Here is a 10,512-nt window from a genome sequence, read left to right as displayed (position 1 = left end):
GTCGTAAATAATGACACTGACAACTATTTCCACGTCATCTTTTATAGAAAAATCGAAGTGGAAAATTTATTTTACGACGGCTCTTTTTATATAGGCGACGTAGTAGGTATAAATAACGTCGTCTTCTAATGTATTTAAAGACGTCATATTTTTTATTGTCGTGAAAATGATATTTAACGGCGTTTTATTTTAATGTTCGTCGTTGTATGTCTATCTTGCGGCCTTGTTCTGTTAATATGTGTCATATTTTTCCTTTTTAACGACGGTTTTTTTAGAGAGTTGGTCGTCTATTCTCATCCTCGACTGCTTTTTTAGATCTTTTGCAGTTCAAAGACGTCGTTTTGTATTTGTTGATGACGTTGTATATTGTAACAACGACGGTGATTTAGCGTCGTGGTTTATGAGGGAAAAGATGACGGTGGATTCCACGACCATTGAAAAACCGAATACACGACGGTGATTTACCGTCGTCTTTTTGCTTTTTTGTAGTAGTGTACAAGCGGTCTTAAACATCTTGACAGCCCAAAAACTCATATCAGTGTAAACAAATGCAACAACGTTAGTCTCTCCAATCTTCGAATTACTCCTGAAGATGCCCTAACGCAGATGGAATTGACAAGCCATGTCAATATCCATGACTCTATAGTTGCAACAGGCAATAATTTGGATATTATATTTTTTTTTCATTCTCTTTCACTTGTAAATTAGTATTATTACCATGAACTCTTTGATATACATATGTATAATTGCATATATAATTAACTTTTGTGGGATTTCTTTGTTCTTGCTATCAATACTGGCTCATCTGATATACATATGTATAATTGCATATATAGTAACATTGATGATGACACTCGCTATCTTAACCAAATAGAGTTACCTCTCATGAATCTTGAGTCTAAAATGTAGTAGCCATCTAAGCCTTAAAGCATCCACAATCATGCTCTCTATTTTAAGTTAAAATTTAGTTAAAAATACTAGAAAACTATTTTAGGAGCTCTCTATAAAATTTCAACTCCAACCATACTCCCTAGTTTAAAGAGTCATAAATATTTTATTATTTTTTAATTCAATTTTTGAATAAAGTGTAGACACAAAAGCAACAATAAAAAATAGTTGGCTTTAAATAAATGCTTAAAATAATATTAAATAAAGAAGCATTTAATTACAAGGAATCACTAGGAGTTCTTTCTCTCTCATCAGATTTAGGAGCTCCTATAGGTCTTCCTATTTTAAGAGTAGGGAGCATGGTTGGAGGTGGGTTTTTTCAATTTCTCCCTAAATTTTAGCTAAGGTGGTGGTTTATGAAGCCCATTGTGACCTCAATAAATACAAATTAAAAGCAAATAATTCATTTTTGTTAAACTACCTCTCATTTTGTATTTTTCAGAGTAGTTCTGGATATGCTAGAAAGATATCATTTGAGCAAATTAAATTGATAGCAGCTAAAAATCCTATTATCATCGACCAACATTACTGTAGTGGCAAACATGACTATAAAAAATGGGTGAATTTTCACAATTTATAATTAATATCAACAAAGATTTACACAATGAAATAGAGCTAGTTTGATTTAATTTCTAATTATTAGTATTTTGTTTTAAAATGTCATATGTGACATACCGTGGCTTCCAAGGAACTTCTGGAAATGAGCAAGCCCTTGTATTTGATTGCTCTGAGAAACCAAGTTGCCTCAACATTGTTATGGACCAAGTCAACATCACTTCAGCAATTATTGGAAAGCAAATTTTTGCATCTTGCAACCATTCCTAGCGTCCCTTGTCTACAAAACAACACATCTATGCATAAATAGTCCATCCACATTCTTACTAGAAAAGTATTTATTCATAGTTTTATACGTCTTTTGATCGAGCTTTGTGTGGGAACCTAATTTTAAGCAAACCCTAGGTCAAATATTTCTTTCTATTTGTGGATTATTTGATTTGGGGATTCTTGCCTTGACTAGGGATTTAATTCGCATTAAATCCCTAATTGATTTAAATCTCCTAAAATCAGAAAAATAATTCATTTCCCAACAAGGATTATTTTTCTCCAAACCCTAACCCTACGAGGCTCTATAAAAGCATGACCACACACAAGGGTTGAGGTACATCTGAAATCTCTACTAAAAACTCTGCAGAAAATTCGTCTCAAACCCTAGCCACCTCCTTTCTCTCTCTCTTTTACATAAGGCTCCGCCCGCCCGGTTTATACCTTAAACACATCTCCGTACCCTAGTTAGTTAGTGTTTTTCTTACAAATACTTGAACTAATTTAGGCATAGGAGGGCCTTTGGCCAACACCCCCCAGGTGTGGTCCTCTTATTTGTTCTATTTTGCAGGGAGAAAGAGGCGGCGAAAAAGAAAGGGGAATCTTTCGAACCGAATATTCTCGTGGGGAAATTTGCTCCCACAAATTGGTGCTTTCATTGAGAGCACGAGATATACTCAAAGCGTGATCCAAACCTATTTTTTCAATCCACCAAAGCCTTCCGAACAACCATGGTTGGACGCAAACGCCTTAGGGGCAAAACCACTGCGACGGTGCACTCCGGAACGGCCGAAGCCTCGCTGCCACCACGAGGTACAGCTATTGCCAGCGATTTGCAGCAATCTCCCATCGCTGCCAGCACGTTCCAGCAACTTCCCAGCGAGATCCAGCAACATCCCATGGCTGCCAGTGCATTCCAGCAACTCCCTGGCCAGTTTCAGCAGCCTCCCATGGCTACCAGAGCATTCCAGAAGCTTCCTAGTGAGTTCCAGCAGCCTCCCATGGCTGCCAGCGTGTTCCAACAGCTTCCCAGAGATTTCCAACAGCCTCCCATGGCTGCCAGAGCATTCCAGCAGCCCCTCGTGGCTGCCCATGCTGTCCAGCCATCTCCGGCAGCTACACAACCTCTCGAAACAACTGCTATAGCGACCGGAACGCAGCAGCAGCTGTGCCATGTGGCTGCTGAAACTGCAGTGCAGCCACGCAGCCTCGTGGCCTCCTCCGTCGTGCAACCGCAAGGCCTAGGTGCCGGTGCCGCCACCCATGACAATGCCGCCATTCGTGACCACCTCAATGCCATCTCGGGCCATTCCCTAGTCTTGGAGAAAATCCATTCACTCCCTCCTTTGCAACCACACTTGACGTATGTATACACATCTAATGGAACCCTAGCCCATCTGCCATTGGGCCCGATCCACACCTCTATTCCCGACCCGTGCAGTCAAGTGAGCCTTAACTCACGAGTTGATCAGTTTACACAAAAGGGTTGACGACCAAAACAATTTAATTGGCCAGCTCCTCAGGCAAATCAACTTAGGTCAAAACCTTGGAGCCCATGACAAGGAGAGAAGGATATGCGAGCATACCGGCGAGCATTTTGAGGGATCCCAGACTAGTCAGTTAGAGATAAACTGGCAGGGGAGAGAACGAGATCGAGCTGACGAGACGCATACATCTGCAAGCCGTACTCTGAGCCGATCCACCAATCTGCAAAGAGGGCACGAGTCTGTGAACGATTGCGTGACGAACGCAACGACCGAAGTTCACTAACCCGCTCGAGAACCAACTTGTGGAGGAATCTTCACAAGCTCAATCCACCAATCTGCCTCACAGGTAGGGCAACCGAGGAGGTCAACTTCTTCAAGTCGACGAGAAACTCAACCATCCCCCCTTGGATCACGAGGGGTCGCCAATGTGATCGGCAAGCCATGCATGCGGAGGATGTTGAGAAGCTCATAAACGACCGACTTCGTAACTTAAAGATTGTTGAAAATTTCAAAGATGCTCTACGCAGGGAGGTGGACCAAACAAACTCTTCGCCTTTCACTGCCGAGATCGAGCAGACTGCTCCCCCAAAGAGATTCTCAACGCCTTCATTCACGCATTTCAAAGGGGATTCCGATCCCGAAAGCCATCTAAAGCACTTCAAAAGTATCATGATCTTCTACAAGGCTAACGATGCACTGATGTGCAAGGTGTTTGCAATGACCTTGCTAGGAGCAGCCCAAGACTGGTTCCACGCCCTGCCATCTGGGTCGATCAGCAGCTTCAAGGAGTTAGCTTACGTCTTCACCAAAGAATACACTTCTGTTTGGGCCTAAATTTGGCACGCCAAAGTTCAAAAGACAAGCCCATGGTAAAATTACCTGCCCAGCCCAAAAAGCTTGAGGATAACAAAATTAGGATCCAGACAGATTGGGCTTCACGCCAGGATGTCGAAAACAAAGCCCCCAGCCCAAGAAAGACCAAACTGTCATTTGGGCTTCAAGGATCAGCCCGTAATTTTTGTTGGGTTTAAACCCAAGGGATTAAAAACATACCCACGTGACTACCTCAGCTTTGAAAAGTCAGCAATTCTAACTAAAATAAAATATGAGAGGGACATCTCTGAAGCACTGCCTACAGAAGATCAAAATCCATCTGTGTTCGGAGATTTTGCTCCAGAGCAATACACCATCTTCCGAGGAATTCATGGATCACACTTTCTAAATTAGAATGGGAAACAGGGAGCTGTTCAGAAAATACAAAAGAAAAACCAACCGCCATAAAAAGCCCACACAGACGGTGGCGTTGGTTGAAATAGAAAGCTGCCACCCAGGAAACCAGGGAAGAGACTGCTTTAGGAGGTGACTACTGAGAGCCTATCTGCCATGATTGAAATCCCTTTTTCTTTACATTATAGGAGATCTTTTTACCGCCCATTATTAAAATTAAAAAGAAACCACCTCCCCAAGAGGGTCTCTTATAAAAGCAGAAGTAGGCAAGGAAGGAAAGGACACTCAATTCATCAATCAATCAAAAAAAAACAACAACAAGAAAACAACCAAAAGCTCACTTGGATTCCAAGAGAAACCAGCTTTAGATCAGAATTCCAAAGTTCAGACTTAGAAAATAAGTCTTCTAAAATGAGATCTCTCTCGTTACAAATTTGGTTCAGCAAAAGCCAAGGCAAGCAGAGTTTGAGTTTTCACAAACGTGGAGACCTCAGCGAACTTATGAAGAGTCCTGCTCAAGCAGAACAACGCTCGTAGTGCAAACCCTAGCCCACCAAGCCCTCGAGAACAGCCACTTCTGCCCCTTCAAACTGAAGAAGCTGTAGTTCTGCCCACTCAAAAGCCTCACGAAGCTTGAAGTAAACATAAAGCTCTGCCAAAATCAAACTTTGGTATCGATTTATAGCTCAGCCTAGCATCTGAAATCACGAAGCAGTACGGACCGGCCCAGGCGAGTCCAGTCCAGCCCAAACCAGAGCCTTCCATCCAAGCAGAAGCGGAGTTCCGGCCATCTTTTAACTTTCCTAGCGTTGATATGCATATTTATTGTTTTGTAAAAGGCAGTTCTGCCTAAAACAGCCCAACTTCTATCGATTATTTCTGGCCAAAACAGCCATTTGATACTGAGATAAATTATGAAAGTCCTCACCAGTCTGAGGCAAGAAAAGAACTTACTTGGGAGATATTCCTCACCCAAATTCACAATCATTTATTTTAGAAGTCAGTAACTTGGGGCGCAAGTTATCCACTCTAAAAAGAAGTCTGCTAGGATTTACATTGCTAGCAGTGGCACGCTCACACACCAAAGAAAGCTGACTTGTCGACCAACAAATGGTCTCCAAGCCAGTGGGGAACTTCGCCCTTCCACCTCAGGAGTAAACATGAAAACGGGTGAACAACTTCTTACAAGACGATCAAGAAGAACCCTGACCACCTGTTCAACCTACAAAAGAAGTACGATGAATCCCTCCGAGATTACATCAAGAGGTTCAAAGCAGAAAGGGCGAACATCATTGGATGTGACAACCAATCATGTCATCAGCCTTCAAGAGGGGCTTGCTAATTGAGTGTGAGCTGTATCACGAGCTGACTATCTCTCCCTGCCAAACACTAGTAGAAGTCCTTGCGACAGCAGAGCGCTATGCACTTTGGGACGATGATTGGACCGCCGCAAAGAAAGTTGCCAAGCAAGCCGATCAACTGGTTGAGCAGGTAAGCCAAAGAAACGACATGATAAAAGATAAGGATGGAGGTAAGCACGGATTACAGCCTCAAAGAGGTGCTCCAGTAGCCGACAGCTATACCAAGTTCACTATCCCCATACACCAGATCTTAGCCTAAGTAAAGAACATGCCTTGGTTGAAGAAACCATCGCCTTTGAAGGGAAACCCAGCCAAGAAGGATACTAGCAGATACTGCGAATTCCATGAAAGGCACGGTCATTACACAAATGACTGCTTCGCCTGAAAAAAGCACCTCGAAGAACTAGTCGGAGACGGCCATTGCACAGAATTCATCGCAAATGGGGCTATCTAGCAAATCAAAGATTGTGACGCAGCTGCCAACGAACCTCCACGAAAAAAGTCATACGGATCAACACGATCCTAGTCGACTTTAAGAGCCCGAGCTGACCACAGAGGAGCAAAAAAGAAAGATCATGCAAGCAACAAGCGCAGGTCTCCCAAGCTGTCACCTGCTACCCAGTCATGGAAGACGATCCCAACATCATCTTTTAAGGGAAAGAAGTTCCAAGACAACGGAATGCCCATCACCGCCGGAGGTACTATCCACGAAGCTGCTCGCCTATTAGCTCGACTCCAAACAGGAAGCTAGGCCTTCCTCACCTCCATTGAAGACAAGTTACTTTTAATGTTACCCTTGTAACTCATCTCTTTTGTTCAATAATGCAATGTAATCACACATACATCAATGCAAGTTCAAGCTTTTCTTTCCAATGGAATGTTTACAAATGCAATCGACACGTCATCAGACATAAGCCAAACGGGCCACATTCATCGACACGCCTTTAGACGTAGGCCAAACGGGCCACACACATCGACACGTCTCCAGACGTAGGCCAAACGGGTCACTTACATCGACACGTCTCCGGTAACACATCGACACATCTCCGGACGTAGGCCAAACGGGTCACTCACATCGACACGTCTTAGGATGTAGGCCAAACGAGTCACTCTCATCTCGTCGACATGTCTCAGGATGTAGGCCAAACGGGCTACACACACATCGACACGTCTCCGGACGTAGGCCAAACAGGCCACACACACATTGACACGTCTCCGAACATAGGCCAAATAGGCCATACTCATGACACGTCTCCGGACGTAGGCCAAACGGGTCATAGAACTTTTGAGATTGAAGAGATTGCAAATTGTAACAATGTAGTTGGTAGGAATTAGCTATTTTTTTAGTTGAAAAACTATTGTTCCATGTTCTGAATTTTCCTCTTAGAAAAGTATTAGTCTAATTACATAGAATACTCTTTAAAGATCCCAATTACATCACTGTATGAAAATTCCTCCTTGAGAATGCCCTCTACATTGTGTAACGGAAATATTGAACTAATACTAAATTATTAGTTACAACATTAGGCATTATTCTTTGCTCCATCAAGCTGCTTATTTGATTTGTCATGCAATGCTGTTTGATTCCTTTGGTTGCTGACTTTGCTTTGTGCATGACATGTAGGTTGGCTCCTATCATTCATCTTTGTTATTGGTGGCTTCTAGACCTCCAACCCCTGGTGTTCTTAGTCGAGGGATTGGTCTAGAAGGTCTTTCTAGTGTCTTGGCTAGTGTATAGGGTACTGGAATAGGCTCCACAAGTTTAACTGAAAATGTGCACACACTAGCTGCCACTAAGATGGGAAGTCGTAGAGCTGTTGAATTGGGCGCATGCGTGTTGATTGTCTTATCCCTTGTTGGTAAGTGTTTGTTAAGCTTGTATTTTCAATTGCAACAATGAGTCAGTGACAACATAAATATGGTATTTTCTATCATTTTTAGTGCACGCTTTGATCATTTTGTTATAGCATGCTACTACTAGTATTGATACAAGTATCTGTACGATTACTATTTCGACATTAGTTTCTTTTATGGTTGGGCATACTAGCATTTTAGTTGGATATCTAAAATGGCAAGTTTATCCATTTGGTTCTGCTTATTTGAAGATTGCAATTGCTCAGATTATTTCTTTGTGGCTTGGGTAATATATCCTCCGCAATCTTCTTTATTCAATTTTTGGGATTACCATTTGCTTATTCTCTAGTTATTTGGCCTTCACTGGTTCTTGTGAAATTTAATTGTTTACATATGTTGTTTCTCTACTGCTGAAAAATATGCATAAGGTTTGCCTATTCATTTTAAGAAGAGTTGGAGACATATGATGGTTGGGGATTGTGATTTCCATGCAATACTACTCTCCGAGCATTTTTTGATGAACTATTTCTCTTGTTTTTTTGTTTTATTTTTCTTCCTGAAGTATACAATAATGCACATGGGGTGGAAAAGAATGAGGACCCTCAGTGGTTAGTTTTGCTCTTTCCTTGGCCTTCAACCTCACCAACTGTAGTGCAATTTTTTTATAAGAACACTGTAGTTTCTTGTTCCATATTTTGATTTTAGAATAATTTTTACAAGTCTATGGGAATGCTACAATTGCTCATCGACTTAAATATGTTTTAAACTTAGTTTTAGTACTTTGATCATGGCTTTGCCTTTTGGTTTCTTTTCACATTTGAGCATTTTTTTTTTTCATAAACTGCACTGCAGTTTCTGTTGTAGTTTTTTTATCAGAAACTGCAGTGCAGTTTCCTGTTCCATGTTTCGATTTTGTGAGTCTATGGGAATGTTCAACTGCTCATCGACTTAAATGTGTTTTGAACTTAGTTTTATTGATCATGGCTTTAACTTTTGGTTTCTTTGCAAATTTGAGCATATGTTTTGTCATAAAATGCATTGCAATTTTCGTTTGTTGCAATTTTTGATAAGAAACTGCATTACAGTTTCCTGTTCCATATTTCGATTATAAATAATTTTTCCAAGTCTATGTGAATGTTACAATTACTTACTACTTGTATGTGTTTTGAACTTAGTTTTAGTACTTTGATCATGGCTTTGCCTTTTGGTTTCTTTTCACATTTGAGTTTTTTTTTTTATATATAAACTGAACTGCAGTTTCCGTTAGTTGCAGTTTTTGATAAGAAACTGCATTGCAGTTTCCTATTCCATAATTCGATTTTAGAATAATTTTTCCAAGTTTATGGGAATTCTACAACTGCTCATCGACTTAAATATGTTTTAAACTTAGTTTTAGTACTTTGATCATGACTTTGCCTTTTGTTTTCTTTGCAAAGTTGAGCAGATGTTTTGTCATAAACTGCACTGCAGTTTCCATTTGTTGCAGTTTTTTATCAGAAACTGCACTGCAGTTTCTTGTTTCATAATTCAATTTGAGAATAATTTTTGCAAGTCTATAGGAATATTACAACTGCTCATCTATTTATACATGTTTTGAACTTAGTTTTAGTACTTCGATTATGGATTTTCCTTTTTGATTTCTTTTCACATTTGAGCTTTTTTTTTTTTCATAAACTGCACTTGCAGTTTCCGTTTGTTGCGGTTTCTTGTTCCAATTCGGTTTGTTGCATCTTGTTCTAAGATTATATAACAATCAACAATTTGTGTCTTTGTAGTTGTTTTCGTTTTTTTTAAACATAATTGATATCTACATTGTATTTTTGTTGCATTTTTTGTGTGAATAAGTGTTGAAATGATTTTTTTTTTAAATAAAAAAATGGTTGATTGTTATATAAATATTGTATAACTGAATAAATATTGCAAAATCAAGTTTGGTGTAGTGGTTTGTGAGTCATCCTTCCTCCTTTAAGGGTCAAGGTTCGAGTCTGCACAAATTTCTTGAACCCTTGTAGTCCAAGAGATCATGACTGAAAACTAACAGTCCCGATCTCTTGGACCATAGGAGTCCAAGAGATTGTGGTCACCCACTGTTGGATATTAATCCAATGGTTGAAAAAAGTTTTTTAAAATGAGTGCAAGAGTGAGTGAACCGTTGAATTTACATCCAACGGTGAGTGACCACAAATTTCTTGAACCCTTGTAGTCCAAGAGATCAGGACTGTTAAAACTAAAGCTCCCTTAATTTTATTTGGTGAAATAATAACATTGATGTTGACACTTGATATCTTAACCAATTAGAGTTACCTCTCATGAATCTTGAGTCCAAAATTTATGTTTTCCAATAGCCATCTAAGGCTTATAACCTCAATAAATACAAATTAAAAGCAAATAATTTATTTTTGTTAAAATTACCTCTCATTTTGTATTTTTCAGGGCGGTTCTGGGTATGCTAAAAAGATATCATTTGAGCAAATTAAATTGATAGCAGCTAAAAATCCTATTATCATCGACCAACACTACTGTAATGGCAAACATGACTGTAAAAAATGGGTGAATTTTCACAATTTATAATTAATATTAACAAAGATTCACACGATGAAATAGAGCTAGTTTGATTTAATTTCTAATTATTATTATTTTGTTTTAAAATGTCATATGTACATACCGTGGCTTCCAAGGAACCTCTGGAAATGAGCAAGCCATTGTATTTGATTGCTCTGAGAATCCAGGTTGTCTCAACATTGTTATGGACCAAGTCAACATCACTTCAGCAATTATTGGAAAGCAAATTTTTGCATCTTGCACACCTATGC

The sequence above is a fragment of the Prunus persica genome, chromosome G8 (genome assembly GCF_000346465.2).
Source record: "Prunus persica cultivar Lovell chromosome G8, Prunus_persica_NCBIv2, whole genome shotgun sequence".
Classification (NCBI taxonomy): Eukaryota; Viridiplantae; Streptophyta; class Magnoliopsida; order Rosales; family Rosaceae; genus Prunus; species Prunus persica.
Note: the sequence above shows the minus strand (reverse complement) of the source record.